Here is a 22,742-nt window from a genome sequence, read left to right as displayed (position 1 = left end):
GCATTAGGAGGGATATGAGATCAGGTAGTTCTCGATAGCTCCCAAAATAAATTACTATTGGCACTAATTTGTAGTATGTGCTTGTGACTTTAACTTTGCATGGTTTTTGGGTGTGGGAGGAAACCGGAGTACCCGGAGAAAACCCACGCGAACACGGGGAGAACATGCAAACTCCGCACAGAGAGTATCGGTTGGCTCAGCTAGTGTTGAACCAATGACCTCCTTGCTGTGAGGCAACAGTGCTAGCCACTGAGCCGCCGTGACGCCCGAACTGAGGAGGAGGGAGAAGGGAAGGATGGGGGGGGGGGTGGGGGGGGGTTCCAAAAACGAAGATGAGGAATGAAGTTTAGGCTGGATATTTATATTAAATTTAGAGTGATCCGATTGGCTAGTTAGTGATTAGTGATAAGGATCAGCTGTAGTCAATTCTATCACATGCTCCTCTCGAAATTAGTTTGGGAAAGTTCACTTGACTTTACTATTTGAATGTTTCGGTTCACTTCCATTTTCCACACAGAAGCAATGATGCCCTCAAGTTGAACTGTAACACCTCCGATTGCTGACAATAATCACAAAACAGGCTTTCAAACATCTGGTCCTGGTGTATATGTTGTTTCCTACATCGCAACAATCAACAATAGAGTCCTTTTAATAACCTAATTGGAAGCACAAATGGTTCTCATGGTCCATTTTTGATGTGGTGCTTGAGTTTATGTGAAAACGACCACGGGTGAGGAGTGAAGTCAGTCAGAGAGAACAATGAGCCCCTGTGTGGAGCGGTCATTGAAGTTGTGACTTAACATTAAACAGTGTCCCATCAGGAAGGGGCGTCACAAACTGAAAAATGAACAACAAGTTAACTGACATTTAGATTAAATGATGAAATCATTCATCAATGACTTCATAGATCCAACCCGAACATTAATAACCTCAACATAATTGATCCTCTGAACCGTGAAACATATTTGAGTAATGGAAAAGAATGTAATTGATATCGCTATTACAGTGTGGCATAGCTTCACTTGGTGTTTATCTGAAACTATAATGAAACATGTATCCATTTAATGTTTGTTCTCCAAGCTGATTGCATTTTAATTGGGTTAAGTTGCAGATTTTTATCACTTTATATATTCCAGCATTGGCTATAGCTCTTCTGAAACGAAGCCAGATCTAACAGCCTGCGTTCCCTCTTGTACCAGGTTAAATCCAGTTTAAAATCACAGCTTGAATTTAAATCTGATAGCCCCGGAGACGAAAGTGAGGCAATGTAACACTGCTCTGCTGATAACAATCAATCAAAGTAGCTAAAATGTTCATACTTCAATGCGTATGTCAACTGTGTATGGGTCAAATCAAGAAAAGGGGCTTTCCAGAAACAAAATAATGTACTATTAAAATTTGGTTCTTTTCCTGATACATTAGAATGGATTTTGTCTTTTTTTTATTTTCTTTCAAAGAAAAAATAATGGCTAGACTACAAAAAAATGCTATTCTTACTTACAATTTTTTGTCTTGTTTCTATATATCTCTAAATTCTTATATCAAGAAGCATTTTCTAGGTAAGCAAAACATATTGTCTTATTTTGTGAAATAATATGTTAATGTTAAGTGAGTTTTTAGTTAAAACAAGCTAAATAATCTGCCAATGGGGTGAGCAAAATAATCTTGTTTTTCTTTTAACATAAGATTATTTAGCTTACCCCATTGGCAGATCATTCTGTTTAAGGAAAAACTCACTTAATTTTGGCATATTATTTCTTAAAACAAGACAATATGTTTTGCTTGTCTGTAAAATTCTTCTTGATTTAAGATTTTTTAGATACTTGGACTAGAAACAAGACAAAAAAAAAAATCTAAGTAAGAAAAGCATTTTTGCAGTGTATCACAAATTTTTTACCATGATTTACTGAAGATGATAATGAAATGTCATTCGTTGTTTAAATATCCTGTTAGGCATATTTGGTATAGAGGTCTGCGGGAACCGACCAGATTTGTGCGGTGCGAATAAGTTTCCGAAAAAAGCGGGAGCGGGTGGTCTACCAATATCGCTCCCAACTCCCGAGCGAGCGAGCGCACGTACGTATGTATGTGTGTGAAGACACACATGATGCTTTTGTTCTCCCCCCGCTCTTTAGCGGGAACGGGCGCTGCGGGTAGAAAACGGGGCAGGTCGGGCAGCGGGACAACAAATGCTGAATATAAGCGGGAGCGGTCGGGTTCAGGCTAAAACCTGGCGGGAGCGAGATTCAAAATTTAGTCCCGCGAAGATCTCTAATTTGGTACAATAATCATGTTACTAATTTATTATAATTTTTGGTATCATATTTATTCATTGGCACAAAATACAAGGTTTACCCATTTGTCAGCAAGACATGTTTAATCTTTACAATACAAATTTAATTTTACAATTTTATTATTGTATTTATATTTCAATATGAACCAATTGCTTAAGGCATATTTAGTACAATGGTGGTGGTTTATTCCTCTGTACCAACTCCTGATAAATAATTGACTAAGCTGAAGGAAAATTAATGAATAAATGAAAATAACTGCTATCACAATTTTTTACCATGATTTACTGAAGAAGCTCACTAAAATGTCATTTATTGTAACTGTAAATATCCTGTCAGGCATATTTAGTACATTATCAATATTACTAATTAATTATAATTTATATTATCATATTTACACTTTGCCACAAAATGCAAGGTTTTACCCATTTATCACATTTATTACAATGCTGGTGGTTCATTCTGCTGTGGCGACCCCTGATAAGGGACTATTACAATAAGCCAAATGCAAATAAATGAATGAATGAATAGTACAATGATAATATAACTAATTTACACTTTGCCACAAGCGGAATGAACCACCAACTTATCCAGCATATGTTTTACACAGCGGATGCCCTTACAGCTGCAACCCAACACTGGAAAACATCAATACACCCTCCCTCACACACTACGGCCAATTCACCCATATAGCGCATGTCTTTGGACTGTGGGAGAAACCGAAGAACCAAGAGGAAACCCACACAAACATGGGGAGATCATGCAAACTCCACACAGAAATACCAACAGGCCCAGCCGAGACTAAAACCACTGACCTTCTTGCTGTGAGGCAATAGATCCAACCACTGAGCTACTGTGTCGTCTGTATGTACATGTATCCATGTAAATAAATTATATGAATGATAATGAAGTGCTTCACACACATAAACTTTCTCTGCACTCAAAGAAATGCTTGGTTATTTAAACCCAGACTAAATAAAAAATGGACTAACCCAGACATTGAGTTAAATTTGTTCCTATTAATTTAATAAAAGAAATGTTACTCAGCAGTTGGCTTAGACCCTATTACACCCAGAATTGGGTTGAAATAACCCGGCATTTTTTTAGAGTGTGGTTGGGCCAGGTATATTAATGATTGCTCAAGTATATTTGGTGATACAACCTTTTTTTACTATTATTATCATCATTCTTGCACACAAAACATTCGCAAACGATTAACCAGTGCCCTATACATTTCATATTCACTGTTGGTTCATTTCATATTCACTGTTGGCGCTAAGAACACAGAGATAACTAAGAACACAGAGACACACAGGGACAACTCGCTGTTGTACTATTATGTATAACAACAGGAGACTGTCATGATGAAACAGTGGGTTAAGAAGAGGTCAGCATTATTTAAATTACATATTAAATGAATAGGTTGTGGATTAATTTTGAGGACACTTGTGATAAGTTTACCATGCCTTGTTGCGCGACATGATTGGTCGGCATGCATGCATGTAAACTTTGGCCTGTGCATTTCAATCTCTCACAACCAAGACTACAGCTGAGTGAAAGAACTGCAGCTTTACATCTCAGTGGTGCACATGGGTTTCGAACAGCACAAAAATAAGAGTGAAAGTGGATTTCATGTATATATTTTTTAAGTTTTATTTTTATTTTACTTTAACCTACTGAAAGTGTCATGTAAAAGGTGTTAAATGCTAAACATTTCTTTTTTAATTTGTCTGATATTATTTTGTTGCTGAGAGCCACACGTTTCATTGTAAGGATGGTATTATTTTAATCGTTAAATGTTCCCTTCCTTTCAGCACCAGAGGCATTTCCCTATTCAATATTCTTCCCATAATCTTCAAGAAAGCCCCAAAAGATAAAGTGCTCCGATAAGTAGTGTAAACTTTGCACAGCTTTGATTTTTTACTCATCCCATGTGGGAAGTAGGGTTTGATCAGTGGAATACATGAAGAATATTGTTAAAAGTGACATTATGTTTTTGTTTGTCGCATATGGTTGACCACTTGTGATAAAAAGTGTGTACAAATATATGTCAAACCTATAACAAGCACTGCAATAGAAGATTATTTCACCCATAGTTTGACATTTTCCTTTCAGAAAACTATAATGAAACCCTAGAGTTCTTATAAGAAACTTAAACATATCCTCTATGGCAGGGGTGTCAAAATCGAGGGCTGAAGCCCTGCACAGTTTAGTTCCAACCCTGCTCCAACACAATTACCTGTAGGTTTCAAACAAGCCTGAAGGACTCAATTAGTTTGATCAGGTGTGTTTAATTAGGGTTGGAACTAAACTGTGCAGAGCTGCGACCCTTTTGGAACTGAGTTTGACACCTGTGCTCTATGGTTTATTATTTGTAACAATGTACAGTGTAAATGTTTAAATGTATGCATGACAATGCATTTGTTCTCGTTTCTACATTGCATACCTTTTTTCTTCCGTTTTCAGGGAATTTAATAACTTAAGGAAGAGTAACATCTTTGGTTAACATGCTGTAATGGCTAATAGGATGAAGTCCTGGAGTCGGGCCCTCAGGATGTCTCTAATAGCCCTCTTCATTAACTGTTCTCTTCACTGAGCGCATTATCTGTGTTAGCGAACTAATCCCACTGATTACCATGACTTACAAAAACAACACTGATAGTGTAACAGGGTAGAAAGAAGGAAAGAAGTCAGGGCAAATGATCATTCTTAAAGTGCTTTTTATTTTAAATAATAAAGGGCTATTTGCTTTGTATAGTAACAGTACTTATGAGTTATTTACTAATTTAAATGGTAACAAAAAGTCAGAATTATTGTCACAATTTTATACAATTGCTTTCAGAATAAATCAGCTATCCAGATATTTTTGTACATACTGTAATAACTTCTTCTTAATATTAGTATATGTATATTTTGAATATTATTTTTGTCATTAAGAGAGCATTTCAGTTTTCCTTTGCATTTCTAAAATGTTGATGCTGTTTAAACAGATCCATGACAGCGACTAAACTCTGCATTATTTCTGTTAGGCCAGTAGTGTGCAATTTGTAAAGAAACATTACGTCTGTGCACATACACTCTTGTAGTCCACTAGTACTCATGCATGCCTATGGCCTGTTTCCACTTAGTCGTACAGTAAAGTACGGTATGGGTCAGTATGGGTCAATTTTCAACTACAGAACAGCTACACGCAGCATGCATTTAGCCCTTATTTGGGTTCAAAAACAACATGCAAACAGGGCCGCTGCTGGCAAAAAGGGTGCCCTAGGCGAAATTTTACTGTGGCGCCCCCGCAGATGAACAAAAACACACAAACATGTGTATTTAGTTATTTATTTATTTACATCAATATGCTTATAAACACTCAAAATTATACTTAAACATTCAAATATTTACATTATAAAATAATGGTTAAAAAATAAACACGGACATGACTTTTGCAGAAGCATTCCCAATTTCAAAAATTTACAAAAGGTAAGAAATCAAACCCTCTCTGTACCTGTAGAGATGGACGTCCTCAGTGCTGCATCCTGTGTCTGTGCCTCTGGAGCAGCGCTGGTCATTCCACCTCATCTTCTTTCGTGACAAATTTCAGCACTGAACCTCCATGTGCAACACAAAAGAAACAAGTCATTTAAAGAAAAACTCATGACATCTCAGTAAAACAATGGGTTAGTGCAGCACTCTTCATAATGTGTCTAAACTACAACCAACCTGTCGATTTAACTTGCACTACAATCTATGGTGACAAACACTGACTCTTGCTGTCAGTATAAATCAAAGACATTTGTAGTTTGTAAGAATTAAAACGTGTATTAAAATGAGTGTATATTAAACAAAAACTTCAACATTTAGAAAATGATCAATGATTTCATGCTATAAAAATAGTTTATGGCCTGTGGCTTACAGTAATTTGACTGATTTTATATTATTATTCTTTCAGAAATCACAAAATGAGTCAGTATTGTTATTTCATATAGTATTGTACAAAAATGAAAAACCGGCCTATTAAAATCTCTCTAATCTACTGATGTACAGACTAAAAGACTTAATTTTCATTCCAGTGACACAAGCAAAAACAACAGCAGCAATAATAAATGTATAGAATTGGACAAAACAATGAACAACTGCAAAGAACTAAATAATATATAATTATATAATATACTCTATAATAATAAATAATACAGTAAAATAATTGTGCAGCGCATGTGTATGTGTATGTAGCTGGTGTACAAACAGAAAGTATTGCACAAGTTAAAATTAATAATTGAGTTTGTGTAATTATCAGCAACATGGAGAAGAGAGGCAAACGCGACAAGTCATGGAACATGTCCTGTCATAGTATAAAGCACAATGCAGAGCTGCAAAGCAACGAACTGAACATAAACAACAACAAATAAGGCAGTTGTGGAGAAGCTTAAACGTTAGTCTAACTAATTTACTTGAACAACCCAAAAATATAATGTTTTCCAGTTTCATGAACACAAGTTACCTGAAAGTGATGCACGCTATTCATCTTGTACTTTTTTCTCTTCTCGGCTCCAGACTGCTGTTGTCTTTTCCCGGGCATAGAACTGTAACTTGCAGCCGCAAAGATAAGTATACCAGACCACGGCACGCATATGCGGCTATGCTATTGGGCTATGCGCATACACGGAAAAAAATTATGTCACTTTTGTTTTTGCGCAAGTCATAAATTGATTTATTTTAATGTATTTAACTATATATTATTAATATATTTTATTTACACTCAGTTTATGTTAATATTATTAAATAAATATAAATAATTTTTTTTGAGCAATCGAGATGGTGCCCCTCTCTGGAGTTGAGGCCCTACGCAGCCTGCGTTCTCTGCGGTACTGATTATATGTATACATTATTACACTGTAATGTCTCGGCTGTGTTTTTGAAAACAAACGAAGCGCCGTTTTTATTCTGGCTTGTCAATGAGCAATTATGTTTCTCAGTAAACCAATAGCGTTCAGCTGTTTGCCTAGCTCCGTCTTTTGATGACCTTTTGCGTAGGCTAGAAACCCTTTGCAAAAAGTACACAAAAAGTGGTACAGTGTAGTTCACTTTTAGGTACCTTTTAACTGTGGAAACGGCCATAAAAGCATACAGAACCAAACCAAACCATACTGTAACACTCAGTGGAAACAGGCCACTAGAGACTGAACATTAAAAATGGCGGGTTATTTCAACCAAAATGGGTGAAATATGGACTAACCCAAACACTGGGTTAAATTTGGTCATATTCATTTAATTTAAAAAAAATTAACCCAGCACCTGAGTTACTTCTTTACACCCAGAATAGGGTTGAAATAACCCAGCATTTTTTAGAATGTAAAAATATTTATATATATAGTTTTACTCCTACATAACACAATAACTGTATAATTTTCAAAATCATGCAATTTGTAAAGCATTTGCAAAGCTTAAAATTTCAGGCTCTCTGTTATACTGTTGTTGTGTAAATGGACATTCTAACACTTTAAAAGTTTATTGAGGTAAAGTCAACCCAGGCTCATTCTGAAAATGTACCCCTACAGTATACATTTCTGGAGAGCGCTCAATACATCCCAGGAGGTCTTTTTTTTTTTGTTGCAGTTTTGGTTTACGCGAATCCACCAGAGGCTGCTGTGTAAGCTTTTTGAGATCTTAAACATCTCTCGAGAGAGAGAGAGAGAGAGAGAGAGAGCCATTCGCATCTGCTGTTCTTGTGGAAATCCACCGGAGGCAGCTGTCGATTGATCGTGTTTTTAAAAGCCCCGATAGACCTGCCTACCCACTTCCCTAAAACCCAACCACAGTTTTAAAAAGCAATCCAGTAAAAAGAAAAACCCTCGTCTGACTTTTACCATGTTTTCAGATTTTACCACATCCTCACCCTGTTATTTACTTGTTTATTTTATTTTTTGGCTTTTGTCTTATACACTTTCTGGAATCGTTATTCGCGGGACTCAAACCCTGTCGTCGTGTTCAGCTCCGCTCTGCGTCTCAAGTCCGCAAGACACACATGGCGAGCTACTGGACAAACTGGTAACAGCGGAAAAGCAGTCCATATGGAGATAAACAGTTAGCTGGTAAGTGTGAAAAGAAACGGCATTATGCTGCCACGTAGCTTTCGTTTTAAAGGCGAAATGCAGCCATACGTACTTCTGGCTACATAATGCACGATCTCCATAATTGTATATAGAGCTACGTTTTCAGTATTAGCCTATGTTAGGTAAAGTTGGTTTTTATTTAGTCAAACAGATAGTGCTAATGCTGTTTTGAAAGCATACTTGCATGTGATTTCAGATCGAATGTTCAAAGTAGTCAGAATGCGTTAACATAAAACCAACTTTCCCTCTATAAAACATTTTTGAATGAAAATGATGACGTGTAAACACCCCTTCCAGTATTTTTGTACTGCATCGGTTTCCTTTTGTCCTTCTAAAATGAAGAGAAGAGACACTGATAGTATTGGCTTTCAAACAAACTGCTGAATACAGTCCCCATAATCACCTCCACACAACAATAAAATTAACAAACACAATAAACAACCTGCAAAAATGAGCATGGAATCGACAGACAAACTAATTGTGAGCATCCAATGAGCTATAAACCACATGTGAACAAGCAACTGATTCATATAACTCCTCCAGCAGCACTTTTGGGCTAAACATTTGGTTAATAACTGGAAATGTCCTAAATACACAAGCTCCAGAACGTCAACTAACCTGCAGCTCAGACTGACAGACGGAGGGAGTCTGCTCAAATTAGACTGCCATTCATTTCTGCTCACCATTAAACGTCGGAAAAAGCAGTGCAGCATGCTTATGGAAATCTTTCCTGTGTGAATTGGCTACTTGTTTTAAAGTCTCTCCCTCCACTGCCCCCCTCTGATCAGGAAGTTTTACGCAGTTCACCTTTGACTTTCGTGTCTCCGTATTTATGCCTTTGAAAACAGGTAAATTATAACAATCATCACTTTCGGCTGGACACGTCTGGGTCACTACGGTCGGCCAGGACTGAGAGCCTTTTAAAACTCAAGAAGTGTCCTTTGGGAATAAGACCAATAATATTATCTCGTTGAATGGCGTGCTTGTCTTAAACAAATGGATTGCAGCAAATACTATGTTCATATTTGAAGCTGCCATGAAATGTGTTAGTGATACTAAAAAAAAAAAAAATGTTATTTAAAGAAAAAGATAATTTATCATTTCCTTTTAGCTCATTTAAAAAAAATGTAGGGCAGATATTTTGAAAATGTCTTAAAACATACTTAATACATTGTGTATAATAATTATTCTTATTTATTATACGGAGCAACATTAGAAGTTAAAACTACACTTTCAGTCAAAATTTTGGGGTCATTAGGATTTTTAAATGTTTTAAAATAAGCTTATCCTCCTCACCAAGGTTGTATTTATTTAATTAAAAATACAGTACAAATTGTAAAATTGTGAAATGTTATTGCACTATACAATAATTATTCAAAAGTAGTTTAAAATTTAATTTTATTAATTATTTCAGTGATTTAAAAAATTTTCAGATTTTCCTTCCGAAATCAATCTAATATTTATTATTATTATTATTATTATTATTATTATTATTATTATTATTATTAACGGTAATAGTAATAAAATAATGACTGAAGTAATAATTTCATGTAAAACTATAAACAATACCAAAGAAGTTATTTAAAATTTTAATAAATTTTTTTTTTTTAAATTACATTTAATTAATGTCACCTTGATGAACAGAATAATTTTCTTTAAATAAAAAGCATGAAAAAAAAAACTTGACCCCAAACTTTTAACCGGCAGTGCATGTTTTGTTTTTTTAATTAACTAAGAAGTTAGTGTTAAAAGATCAGTAAACTATATTTAGCCTTCCTTCCCATAAAAATATTTTTGGGACAAAGTTTTCCTCTTGCATAATTTTAACAATAATAATAATAATAATAATAATAATAAAAGGAACACAAATTGAGGTACACAAAATGTTCCTTTTTAAATATAGGAGTAGGTATAATAGGTATTTGAAAAGGTATAATTGAAGCACTATTGCAGCATTTTCATCTAAAAGTGAACTTTTATACAGTCATTAGTCACTTTGTATTAATGACTGAATGATTACTAGTATACAAATGCTTTTGAAATCCAAATCCTCTAAAGGATGATTAGTCTGCATTATTTAGGGCAACCGAAGCGGGGAACACTTCCTAAAAGATATTATCATTTGAATGTCATGTGCATTAATGTAAGTCTGTGTTTATTATTCCCGAGATTTCCATAATCCTGGACCAGGCCGTATCCTGAGCAGCTGCTGTGGTGGTCATGGAGTGGAGACCATGAGACCCCAGTGACAGACGATTCCTTGCATTGATCCTGGAGGCCCAGCTAGCCTGTACACCAGCCAGTGACCACTCCAACCTGCAGCTTCTCTTCGGTGGACATCCAGCGTTCTCCAGACTCCGGCGCCTAGACTGCAGCTCTGCACAATACGTTTGGCCAGAGGAGAAATGGTCGTGCCCAACTGAGCCTGGATTCTCTCGAGGTTTTTTATCCTTCACTTTCACCAATTGGTGAAGTTTGTTCCCCGCCGCTGTCGCCACTGGCTTGGTTCAGGACTTGGGAAGCTGTCCATCAGTGGATTACTCTTCAGTGTTTGGACTTTCAGCAGTGAAATTTAAACTAAACTTAAACTCTGAAAACAGAACTGACACAGTTTTAATCTACTATAATCTTCTATGTGAAGCTGCTTTGACACAATTTAAGTTGTAAAAGCACTATAGAAATAAAGATAAATTGACTTCAATTGAATATTATTATTATGATTTTTATATGCAAAGCTTTTTAGACTAATGTGCGTGCTGTTTTAAGCTAAAAAATAAATATACAGGTTTTAAAAATTTGAGCAATCGTGAGAGCAGAATGAATTTAACTGAATTGAATTTATGCCAATGGAATATAAATAGGCAATTCTCCAATAATATTCTTTAATAAGTGTAATTATATATGATTTCCCAGAGATGGGCTGGAAGGGCATCTGCTGCGTGAAAACGTGCTGGATAAGTTGGTGGTTCATTCCACTGTGGCGACCCCAGATTAATAAAGGGACTAAGCCGAAAAGAAAATGAATAAATGAATGAATTACGAAGAGTACAGATGCAAACCCTCTAAATGTTTTTTTTTTTAATTTAGGCAGTGAAAATAACATAACAGTGAAATACAGTGCTCAGCATATTCGAGTAAACCCCTCTCAAATCTATCTTTTAAATTTATATTTTTAATAGGAAGCCATACAATATTATATTTGTACATATACATTAGTCAGTACTGAAGCCAAATCTGGAGCTTATCTTACAAAATAACTTAAGATAACGGTCCAAAAACTAGCACAGCCAAATGTATAAGTTATAGAAAAATAGTAAATTAGTAAATTAAATAATAGTAAAATTTTAAAAAGAGGAAAAATCAAGAGAAGCTAAAAAGTTGAGAAATTTAGTTGAATTTTTGTAAGTTGCAACATTTAGCTTGAATTTAATTGATTAAATTAAATTTTATTTAATTTTATTTAATTTAGCCTGATTAATAAAGGGACTAAGCCGACAAGAAAAGGAATGAATGATAAGGAATGAATGATATATCATTCATTTATTTTCTTGTCGGCTTAGTCCCTTTATTATGTTTAATAAATTAGCTTTGTTTAAATACACCAAAATAAATTCATTTTTAAAAGGGGTGTACTCAATTATGCTGAGCACTGTATCTGAAATTTTAGTTTTAGTTTAAGATGATTTCTCATCGCATTGAGATGCTTTAGTATCTGAACTCTTCATATGTTGTATTATATTTATTCATTATTTATTAATATTTTCTTTGTTTTTACAGCATCGCTTTTTTGTCCGCATATTCTGGTTTATGTGTAATTTAAAACTTTATTTACTATTAATAATTTATGAACAACATAATTCCATGTTTAAAACATAGCATCATTCTATTTTTTTTCTTTAGTAATTCAATCAATCGCCAAAACAACTACAAACAAAAAAAGTTAAAAAATAAAACGTCAACAGCTCATGAAATATGTCTATTCCTGTTTGAAAGGAAACCTGGATTTATACAGTAAAATAAATGTCAGTCAGCATAGTAGAGGTACTAAAGTGACAGGGAGCTGACGAAGTAAAATGTCATATTTATGTGGAAATAATGACACAAGCCTGCTAAATCATTTCTAAGCAGCTAAAAGCAATGAGACGCTTTACATTATTAGGCACACACGGATCGAGGGCGCCTCCTTAAGGACATTTCTTCCTTCAACATAAACACGCCAAGCTCACGGTTAGTAACCGGAGCCCTGCAGGGAGGCATCATCGAAAACAAAGACTGACACTTGGAAATAACAAAATGTCGAGTAGAAAAAAATCAGCAGCCCATCCAGGCTTTGATCCACACTTCTCTTTCCACCAGGCTGAGCTAATCAAGCGCTCTTTGAGCAAGTTAAAGTTACCAAAACCACACAATGTCTGCCATTGATAAAAAACAATCAATGAGCAATCAGGTTAACTATATAAATGAGCTCGGATGTAATTAGTCCAATAGTAAAGATCTGCAATTAGAGGTAAATGCCCACCCAGGTTCAGCTTACGTTTCAGTCCTTATCAGCAAGGCTAATTGAACCACCTTCAATCTGCTGCTTCAAGAATCATAACTGCGAGATTTACTATTGTTGCTTCAGACGGTCCACATCTTCATATATTTTTGTTCCAAAACATATGGTTTGGCCTAGTCATTAACCTGTAGATATTCTGCCTTCAAATGATACCAAATTCTTACATTTCATATATTTCATCATGAAATTATTTCCAATATTGTATCTAACATGGATGAGGAGAAAATTCAATAGCAACCTGCATTGAAGTAAGTATAATTTTTCTGGATTACTTTTTTTTTTATTGGCTTTGGGGTTGATGTCATTTTAGTCTGATTTAGTTAAGCGATTAGTTACTTTAAGTAAAATCCTAAGTTAAAAGCAACAATTTGACTTTACTTAAAAATGAGTTAATCCATTGTAATAAGCAAAGGTTAACACGATCTTTTAATTAATTATTCACTGATAGCTTAATAATTTTATTAGCTTTTTTAGTAGTCATCTAATCACTTAAAAAATGCTTTTTACATTATGATTTCAGTAGGCAACAGCAACATAATTAATTTTTAATTAAAAATTTTAATCTAATATTTTGTAATTATTTTTACTTAAAAAATATTGTTTATTTAGTTTGAGTCAACACTGAAATCTTAACTTTAACAATAGACTCTTTAACTTGAACATATAACCAACAATAGTTCAAAGAAAAAAGTTCCAATGTTTCCTCTACCAATAACTTATACTCAGTAAATGGGGGGTGGGGGGAGTGTCTAAAAGTCTAAGTTATAGTTTTTCGTATCCAAATACCAACTGGATTACATTTTGATTGGCTTTGAGTTGATAGACATTTTAGTATAATTTTGGTAAAGCGATTAGTTAAAGTAAAACCGTGGGCCCTATCATACACCCGGTGTAATAAGGTGCAAGATGTGTTGCTATTTTCAGATCAGCGCAACAGTAATTTTCACGTTTTGCACCACATTGTTTAAATAGCAAATCCATTTGCATCACTTTGTGGACTCATGGGTGTGGCGGTCTAAAAAGGAGGTGTGTTAAGGTGCATTGTTGGCCTGTTGCTATTTTGAGGAATTGAAATAGACCACGCCATTGACCAACTAAAAGCTGCTCTGAAGTCCAGCACAGAGTGAGAAGGTTATGCACCTATGCAGGTCCAAAAGCATACACATTGCTTAATATGCACATGATGTACAGCAATACACAAATATCTTTACATATGGAAAAATAAAGGCTGAATTATGCTGTATATATATGTTATTATATATATTATTTATTATATGCATATTTATATTTCTTATATTAAAAAAAACAAGTTTAGATTTGTTCACCTGTCAGGTTTTGGAGATGTATGCATCACCATATGAGGCTTAAGAAAAGGACATGTGTTTGGATATAACACTTCGTTATTATTGTTCATTTATTCATTTGCTGCAAATTAGAACTGTATTTAGAAATAGATTTTAAACAAATTTTTGTGCTTAACAAAACAAATTAAATACGTAGATTAATAGATATCTTCAGTTGAGGGAGTTTCCACCGTTTCCTAACTCCACAAAAGTAAAGGAGGAAAGAGTAAAAAAATTAAGTGGCTGAATAGAGGAGGCTTGTTCTTTATCCTCGCTGGTCTGTTTAACAGTTTTCTTGTTAAAGAATTCAGTTTTTCCACGTACAAAGTCCACCATGTAAATAGCAAATGCATGACCCAACGCAACTGACTCTTAAAGGGAATAGGAGATGAGTTTAATGCATACTCATTAAGAGAATAAGAACAACCCTGTTAGACCATGCACCAGGGATCAGACCGTATTTTCATCCTTAAAATAGCAAAAGTGAATTAGAACACACTCTTGCTGATTTTGGGCCATGTGCTTTAGACATTGCGTCTAGATCGTTAAAATAGAGCCCTTAAGTTAAAAGCAACAAGTTGACTTCACTTTAAAAAAATTTAAAGTGTACTGTAAAAATTTTAAAGTAAAGAGTTGACCCTTTGTAACTTGCAACTGTTAACATAATTTTTAAAACAATAATTTCACATAGTTCACATAACTTTAAAAAGTGAGTAAACTGACTTAAAATTGTTAAGTAGTCAACTAACTGCTTTAAAAAAACTATTCTAAAAGTTGATTTTTTTACATTAAGATTTTAGTAGGCTACAGCAACATAATTCATTTCTAATTTAAATTTTTAATAATATTAAAAATAATGATACTTTTTATTTAACTTACTTTTTTAATAATTTTAGTCAATTCTAAAATCTTAACTTTAACAAGAATCTCTGATTAGTGAATTCTCTTCAAGTTTTCCTTAACAACAGTAAAAAAAAAAAAGAAAAAAAGAAAAAAAAGAATTCCAATGTTTTCTTCGCCACATTAATTATACTCTGTATATTTATATGTATAAACTCATTTTGATTTTGATGGCTACAGCACTGGAAAATAAGGAAAAAATAAAAGTGTGTTGAAGTCCAAAAACGCTAATTTGTATAACTAATTTCCCAGGCACTTTCCAAATGATTTAGAAATCATTTGAAAACAAAAATCAACTGTTGCGTTGAAACTCTTGAGCAATTCATGAGCATCTCAAATCAGCCATTTGTGAAGTTTCGATTCTCAGAAAGCTGCTGCTAAAGCACACAAAACAGCAAGGCCGTTCATAGGTTTTCTTTGTTATTTAAAAGAAAAACTGTGGCTTGCACGTTCCACTGTTTTTGTATTTAACTGATGTCATTAGGTTTAGATAGAGTTACGCATCAAGCTCCTGTCAGGATATTTAGCCAATGACTGAAGTATTTACTTCAGCCACTGGATATTTAGCTTCAGATTTCTCTCCACAGAAAACATTATTAAGAAATAAAAAGAAACACAGTTTTGACAAAGAAAACAAAACCATCTGTTTCTACTGTTCTCCCTGGTCAAGAATTGCACACACTCTCGATTAGCTTCTCGCTGTAACGGTGATTCCTTTGTTGTGACAATGTGGCTTGACGTTTCGACACAAGTACTTCTGGAAGGAGAACTAACACCGGACTGCAGTATGAATGGTTTCAGACTTCTCAAATAAATCTTAACTTCATGTCAGTTTTCTTGGCAGAATTTGTCTTACCAAAGAGACTCAGAATAAAAGCATTTTGTAGCTGGCGGGACAGTATAAGCAGGCCCACACACACAATATGCGGTCACAGAACTGGCCAAATGTTTCGGCAGAAACAATACGCCATCATTCAATATCCTTCCCATGAAAGCAGCACCAACAAAGTCATGAGGTCGGTTCAAAATATGTACCTGAAATTGACTTTGCACGATAGCATTTGTCAAATGTGTTTAAAGGGAAATTATAGACAATAATAAACAAGATGACCAAAAACAGCAATGTTGTGAAACAGTATTACGATTTTAAGATGTTGTACATTTAAAATAGGCACTCACTGGCCACTTAATTAGGCACACCTTACTAGTGTCAGGTTGGACCTCCTTTTCCCTTCAGAACTACCTTAATCCTTTGTGGCATAGATTTACCAAGGTACTGGATAATATTCCTTAGCGATTTTGGTCCATATTGATATGATAGCATTACAGAGAAGCTGCAGATTTGTCGGCTGCACATCCATGATGCGTATATCTCATACCACCACATACCAAAGGTGCTCTCTTGCATTGAGATATAGTGACTGTGGAGCCCATTTGAGTACAGTGAACTCATTGTCAAGTTCAAGTAACCTGTCTGCGATGATTTGTGTTGTATGACATGGCATGTTATCCTGCTGGAAGTAGCCATCAGAAGATTGGTACACTGTGGTCATAAAGGGATGGACATGGTCAGCATCAATACTCAGGTAGACTGTTGAGTTGACATGATGCTCAATTGGTACTAATGGGCCCAAAGTGTGCCAAGAAAATATCCCCTACATTATTACACCACCACCATGGATCCATGCTATCATGTTGTTGATGCCCAATTCTGACCGTACCATCTGAATGTCACAGCAGAAATCAAGACTCAGACCAGGCAACGTTTTTCCAACCTTCTATTGTCCAATTTTGGTGAGCCTGTGCAAATTGTAGCCTCAGTTACTTAATCTAAGCTGACAGGAGTGGCACTCGGTGTGGTCTTCTGCTGCTGTAGCCCATCCACCTCAAGGTTGGACCTGTTGTGCATTCAAAGATGGTCTTCTGCATACCTCCGTTGTAATGAGTGGTTATTTAAGCTACTGTTGCCTTTCTATCAGCTTGAACCAGTCTGGCAATTCTCCTCTGACCTCTGGCATCAACAAGGCATTTGCTGAATGTTCAGCATCATTACTCTATGCTTCAGAGACTGAGAGATCATGCTATTATGCTGATTTAGAGCTCAAAAAACATTTATACCCTTCTCTTCATATCAGTGAGCTGATATCGGTGTGATATTATTGTGCTGCACAATATTTTTATTTTATTTATATATATATATATATATATATATATATATATATATATATATATATATATATATATATATATTATTAAAATTATTATATATATATATAATTTATTTTTGCCTATTGCAAGGTCCCTCTGTCAGATTACATGATTGTGAATCTTCAACTGTAGCTTCATCAAATCAAGTATAGCCTGTTATATTTTCCAAAATTCAGTTTTTGTTTTTAACTTAATTACACCTTTGCCCTTTCATTTCTCTGGATCTGTTTCTATCTTTTAAACATCTCTGGACTCAATTTCATTAATTTTCCTTCAGCTTAGTCCCTTTATTCATCAGGGATCACCACAGAGAAACGAACCGCCAACTTACTGTTTTACACAGCGGATGCCCATCCAGCTGCAACCCAGTACTGAGAAATCCCAAATTGGTCAAAATCTTTGATGCCAATTCTGCATTAAACAGTCATTTCTGTTTTTATGACAGAGTTAGGCAGTTCTGTTTGTTTTCCTCATCACTGACGGTCTTTACTACTGTAACTTCTTCTATGTCTGGACAAGAATCATGTCAGACTTTTCTGCTTTTCAATTTTAATAACAAAGACTAGCAACTGGGGTTGCACGGTGGCTCAGTGGTTAGCAATTTCAGCTCACAGGAAGATGGTCACTGGTTTGAGTGTGGCTGGGTCAGTTGGCATTTCTGTGTGATATTTGAATGTTCTCCCCGTTTTGGCATGGGTTTCCTCCAGGTTCTCCAGTTACCCTCCAAAGACATTAATGAATTAAATAAACTAAATTGGCCGTAGTGAATGAGTGTGCATGTGAGAGTGTATGGGTGTTTCCCAGTACTGGGTTGCAGCTGAAAAGCATCTGCTGTGTGAAACATGCTGGATATGTTTGCGGTTTATTCCGCTGTGGCAACCCCTGATGAATAAAGAGACTAAGCTAAAGGAAAATGAATGAATGAATGAAAAAGCATGTTCAATTAATTTAAGTCATAAAAGTAGTTCAATTTAAAAAAATAGTAATTTTTTTTCAAAATGATAAAAAATGTTTCATGATTTTCTCATATTAGAACCTAAGATTAAAAACATTTGCCCATAAAGACTCTGTGAGTTTCTCTAGTATGTGATGATGTGAAATAAAAAGCCAAACTGTACTGTAAATCCACACAGATGTGCAGAGAAGACATATATTATATTGATTTTTTTTTCACATCATGATTTGATTAGTTCTACGACAGAAATTTTGAGTTCTTCATGCAAAATTGGTCAAATAATTTGACTCCAATACCGCATTACAAAGTCATTTCTGTTTTTATGACCATACATTTTATGATCATGTTTTCCTCATCGCACATCACATTCGTTTTTACTACTACAACTTTGTGTCATACAGTATGTTGACAAGATACAAGTCAGATTTTGTTGCTTGTCAATTTTAATTGTACAGACTAGCAACTAAAATGAATAGAGTACAAACTTTTCATTTTGCATACTCAATGTCTTGTTGTCAGAAAACCAAAAAAAAAAAGCATAATCACATCTAACAGCAGCAACAATACTGTCTCTTTCTCATTTGATTGTGTATGGAAGAGCTTCCCTGCTTCTAGTGCACTTGATGTTTACTGTTTGTTCAAGCTACTTAATTAAAATGAGCTGATACAAAACAACTGTTGAGTTTTATTGCAAAAACAACTGTTTTATGTTCAATCCACTTAAATTTGTAAGAACTAATAAACACAAATTGATTGTGTGGATTCCAGCATTTTTACAGTGTGCTTAACATAAAATATATTTAAAAATTATACCAAAACAAAGTCTATATGACACTACATGAGATTAAACAATAGAATTTTTGCACAAAAAAAGGAGAAAAAAAAAAAGCGTAATTTACAAAACATCGATATACACCCTAAGTACTTTAAACATTTTGCTAAAATTGGGCTGATATTGTGTAGTCTGAACCCTACTTTTTACACTTTTAAGTTGCACATTCAAAAAAGAAGCATAAACAAGTCATTCATTTCTTCCCCAAACGAGGCCTAATTAAAGTAGTTCCTCTGCGCACCCTCATTCTGTCATGTCTACCCAGCCTGGGGATAGTTCTGTCAAATGTCAGCGTGCCATGCAAATAAACTGTGGTTTAGAAGTTAAAATATGAGCCACCGGGACGTCTGAGCAACAGACCTGCCATGTGCTTCCAACTGCCACCTCCATCTATGCAGCACATCTGCAGCAATGTGATCTGACAGACCGTCATGACTAAATCCCTCTCACTCCCAGTCAAATGGAGATCACAAGCCCGTCTGGTCATTCATATGCACCGAATCTGCCTTTTTGTTCAGCTTTTCAACTCACATCTGAGCCATTTTATGGAAAGCAGAGTCTTTTTTTTTTTTATAGGAACCGTCTTTTAAAATAGTCAGACTCTTTAAAGGTGCTGTATGTAAGTTTTTGACTCTTCTAAAGCACTCTTCTTTTAACCTGTCCAATGCCAGTTTAGCCAATTATATTTCAGCACCCCAGGTTGCTTTGTTGTAAAACCGGGCACTTCATTCATTCACTCAATCATTCATTCATGCATTCAGAAAGACTCTCAAAGCATGTATCCGTGACCAAAATGCGACCTCTGGTGGACAGTAGCAGACTCCAAAATGAGAAGCAGATTCAGAGTTCCACATGAGGTTATTAATTGGCAAAAAATATAAATATTACAAACGTAAACATTAGGTGAGCAGGTTACATTGTAATATATCAATTTACGTTTTATTACATTGTAATATATCAATACGATTCTAATCTATCAATTTTCAAGAAGTTAGTTGAAACAAAACTACTTTTAATATGGAAAATATTCCTTCTTTTACATGCTGTTGCTTTTATTTCGAACACGACTTGAATCAGCTTTTAGGCTTGATAGTATGACCGAGTTCAGACTGCATGATTTTAGCCCTGACTTTGACTCGCCGACAGGTTTTGGTAAATCGCTGACAAATGTCTAAAATCAGGTAAATTGGTGCTCGTTCACGTGACTGACAATCACACAGTATGAACTATCAAGGACGCGATCTGAGAGAATCGCCAATGAGTCACCTACACCCGTGAGATATTTGGTGAGCTAAATATCTGGAGCTGTCAGTGATTCAAATGATGCTGTGTGAAATGAGTTTTGACTGAAAATAACATTGGCGACCACCTACAGCCAATGAGAGAGCAGCATTCACAAGTATGGGTACCTGCAAGCCAGCAGGAGGTTTGGGGAGAAGTTTAAAGCGCTTATTTTCAGTTCATTTGAACCCAAGAAATGGAGCAATATCACAATCAGGTCGAAAAAGTTAGAAAAAAAAAGTTGAGGAGAGATTGTTAATTCTCTTCAAAGCCAGGTGAGCACCACACGTTTCTAAAACATTATTTTTCCATTATTTATTTAATAACGAAAGGTATTTTCCATGACCTTGCGTTGTTTCTATGTCACTTCTCGCGTTTGTTCGGTTGAGATGTAGTTTTGACAAAGTCGTCTGCGATTCTTCCAATTCTAAAGTGTGAACTCTCTTGTCGCCGATCCATCCTACAGTGTAAACACAGCACCGACAGAACGCTAGCCCAGATAGTCATGCAGTGTGAAAACATCCATTACATGACTACTTTGAAAACCATGCAGTCTGAACTCGACATAAGGCTCGCTTCTCAATCTGGCAACCTGCGCTTGCATTTGTTTTTAACCAGGAATGCAATACCTAGTTCAACCACTTCGTGTCAAACTTACGTAGTAAAATACATTTAAAATAATGTCTAATAATCCTTTAAAAATTTAAAGATTAATAAACAAAACAAATAATATTAATTGTTGCGCCCTGAAAGGTTCCGCAAGATATTTGAACTTGTATGCCCCTAGTATCAAAACACATTAGCATAATAAAAGTCATACATTGGCATGGTACTAATTATCTCAGTGCATTGATTTTTTTTTTCAACATTTATTCATGAAATTACAACCGCAGTCAGAATATAACATATATAAAAGGCTTTCCTTACTTAGAGTTTTTGTCCTGTTTTTAGTCCAAATATCTACAAATGATTAAATCAAGAAGCGTTTTCTCTATAAGTAAAACCAGCCTGATCTCACGAGAAAACGTAAGTATTTTACGTTTTAGCAGTTTAGTGGCTAATTCGTACGAATTCGTACGAGTTCAGTCGTAAGAAAATGTACGATTTTAAAAAGGAGGCGTGGCACCTAACCCCACCCCTAAACCCAACCGTCATTGGGGGATATGCAAATCGTACTCAAATGTACGAATTAGATCGTACGAATTTGTACTAATTAGCCACTAAATGAAAAAGTTACGAATTGCCATGAGATTGTGTTGGTAAAACATATTGCTTTGTTTTCAGAAATAATAAATCAAAATTAAGTGAGTATTTTCTTAAAATACAAAATGACTTGTTTTCAGATTATTTTCCATGATTTACAGAATAAACTCACTTAATTTTAAGATATTTCTCAAAACAGAACAATATTTTTTTAAGGTCTAGAAATGCTTCTTGTTTTAAGATTTTTTAGATGTTTGGTGTAGAATCAAGAAGTAATCCTCTACATAAGACAAGTATTTTTGCAGTGTATTCTTAGTAAAGTAATAAACACAAATAGAAAGAGAGCTTCTGATGAACATTTGAAGGGATAGTTCACCAAAAAGAAAAAACTACCTCATCATTATTTTCCCTCGTATGGTTTTAAACATGCACGAAATCTGCCTTTTTGTTCAGCTTTTCACCTCACAATTGAGCCATTTTATGGAAAGCAGAATCTGATTTATACAGGAACCTCCTTTTAAAATAGTCAGACTCTTTAAAATAATGTGTTAACATTCCTTAAAAATGTAAAGATTAATAAACAAATCAAATAATATTAAATAATTATGTAGCGCCCTAAAGGTTCTGCAAGATACTGTAGCTTGTACGCTGCTGCCCCCTAGCATCAAAACACGTTAGCATAATAAAACAAAGTCATGCACCGACATTGTACTAGTTATCCTAAACTGCATAGATTTTATGCAGCATTTATTCATTGAAGTACAACTGCGGTCAGAATATAACATATGTAAAAGGCTTTTCTTACTTAGTTTTTTTGTCCTGCTTTTAGTCCAAATATCTAAAAATAATAAAATCAGTAAAACGTATTGCTTTGTTTTCAGAAATAATAAGTAAAAATTAAGTGAGTTTTTCCTTAAAACAAGCAAAATGACTTGTTTTCAGATTATTTAGCATGTTTTTAAGAACAAACTGGCTTAATTTTGAGATATTTCTTAGAACAAGATAATTTTTCTTGATTTAAAAGGTTTTATTTGGTCTAGAACAGGGGTGTCCAAACTTGGTCCTGG

General features: G+C 34.9%; 1 long non-coding RNA gene across 2 annotated transcripts in view; it reads right to left on the bottom strand.

The window, feature by feature from the left end:
- The window catches only part of LOC141376855 (uncharacterized), a 95,350-nt gene extending 86,219 nt beyond the window's left edge, over positions 1-9,131 (bottom strand). The window contains exons 1-2 of one of the 2 annotated variants that reach the window (XR_012388125.1): positions 9,014-9,131; positions 5,791-5,894 (exon numbers count right to left, since the gene is read on the bottom strand). This is a non-coding gene — a long non-coding RNA (uncharacterized lncRNA). Of the gene's footprint in view, positions 1-5,790; positions 5,895-9,013 lie in introns of those variants that run through there. The other variant, XR_012388123.1, reaches the window with a different exon arrangement.
- Between the last annotated feature and the right edge of the window lie 13,611 nt (positions 9,132-22,742).

This window comes from Danio rerio, chromosome 12 (assembly GCF_049306965.1).
Source record: "Danio rerio strain Tuebingen ecotype United States chromosome 12, GRCz12tu, whole genome shotgun sequence".
In the NCBI taxonomy this organism is placed as follows: Eukaryota; Metazoa; Chordata; class Actinopteri; order Cypriniformes; family Danionidae; genus Danio; species Danio rerio.
This window is presented reverse-complemented; position numbering and strand designations above follow the sequence as displayed.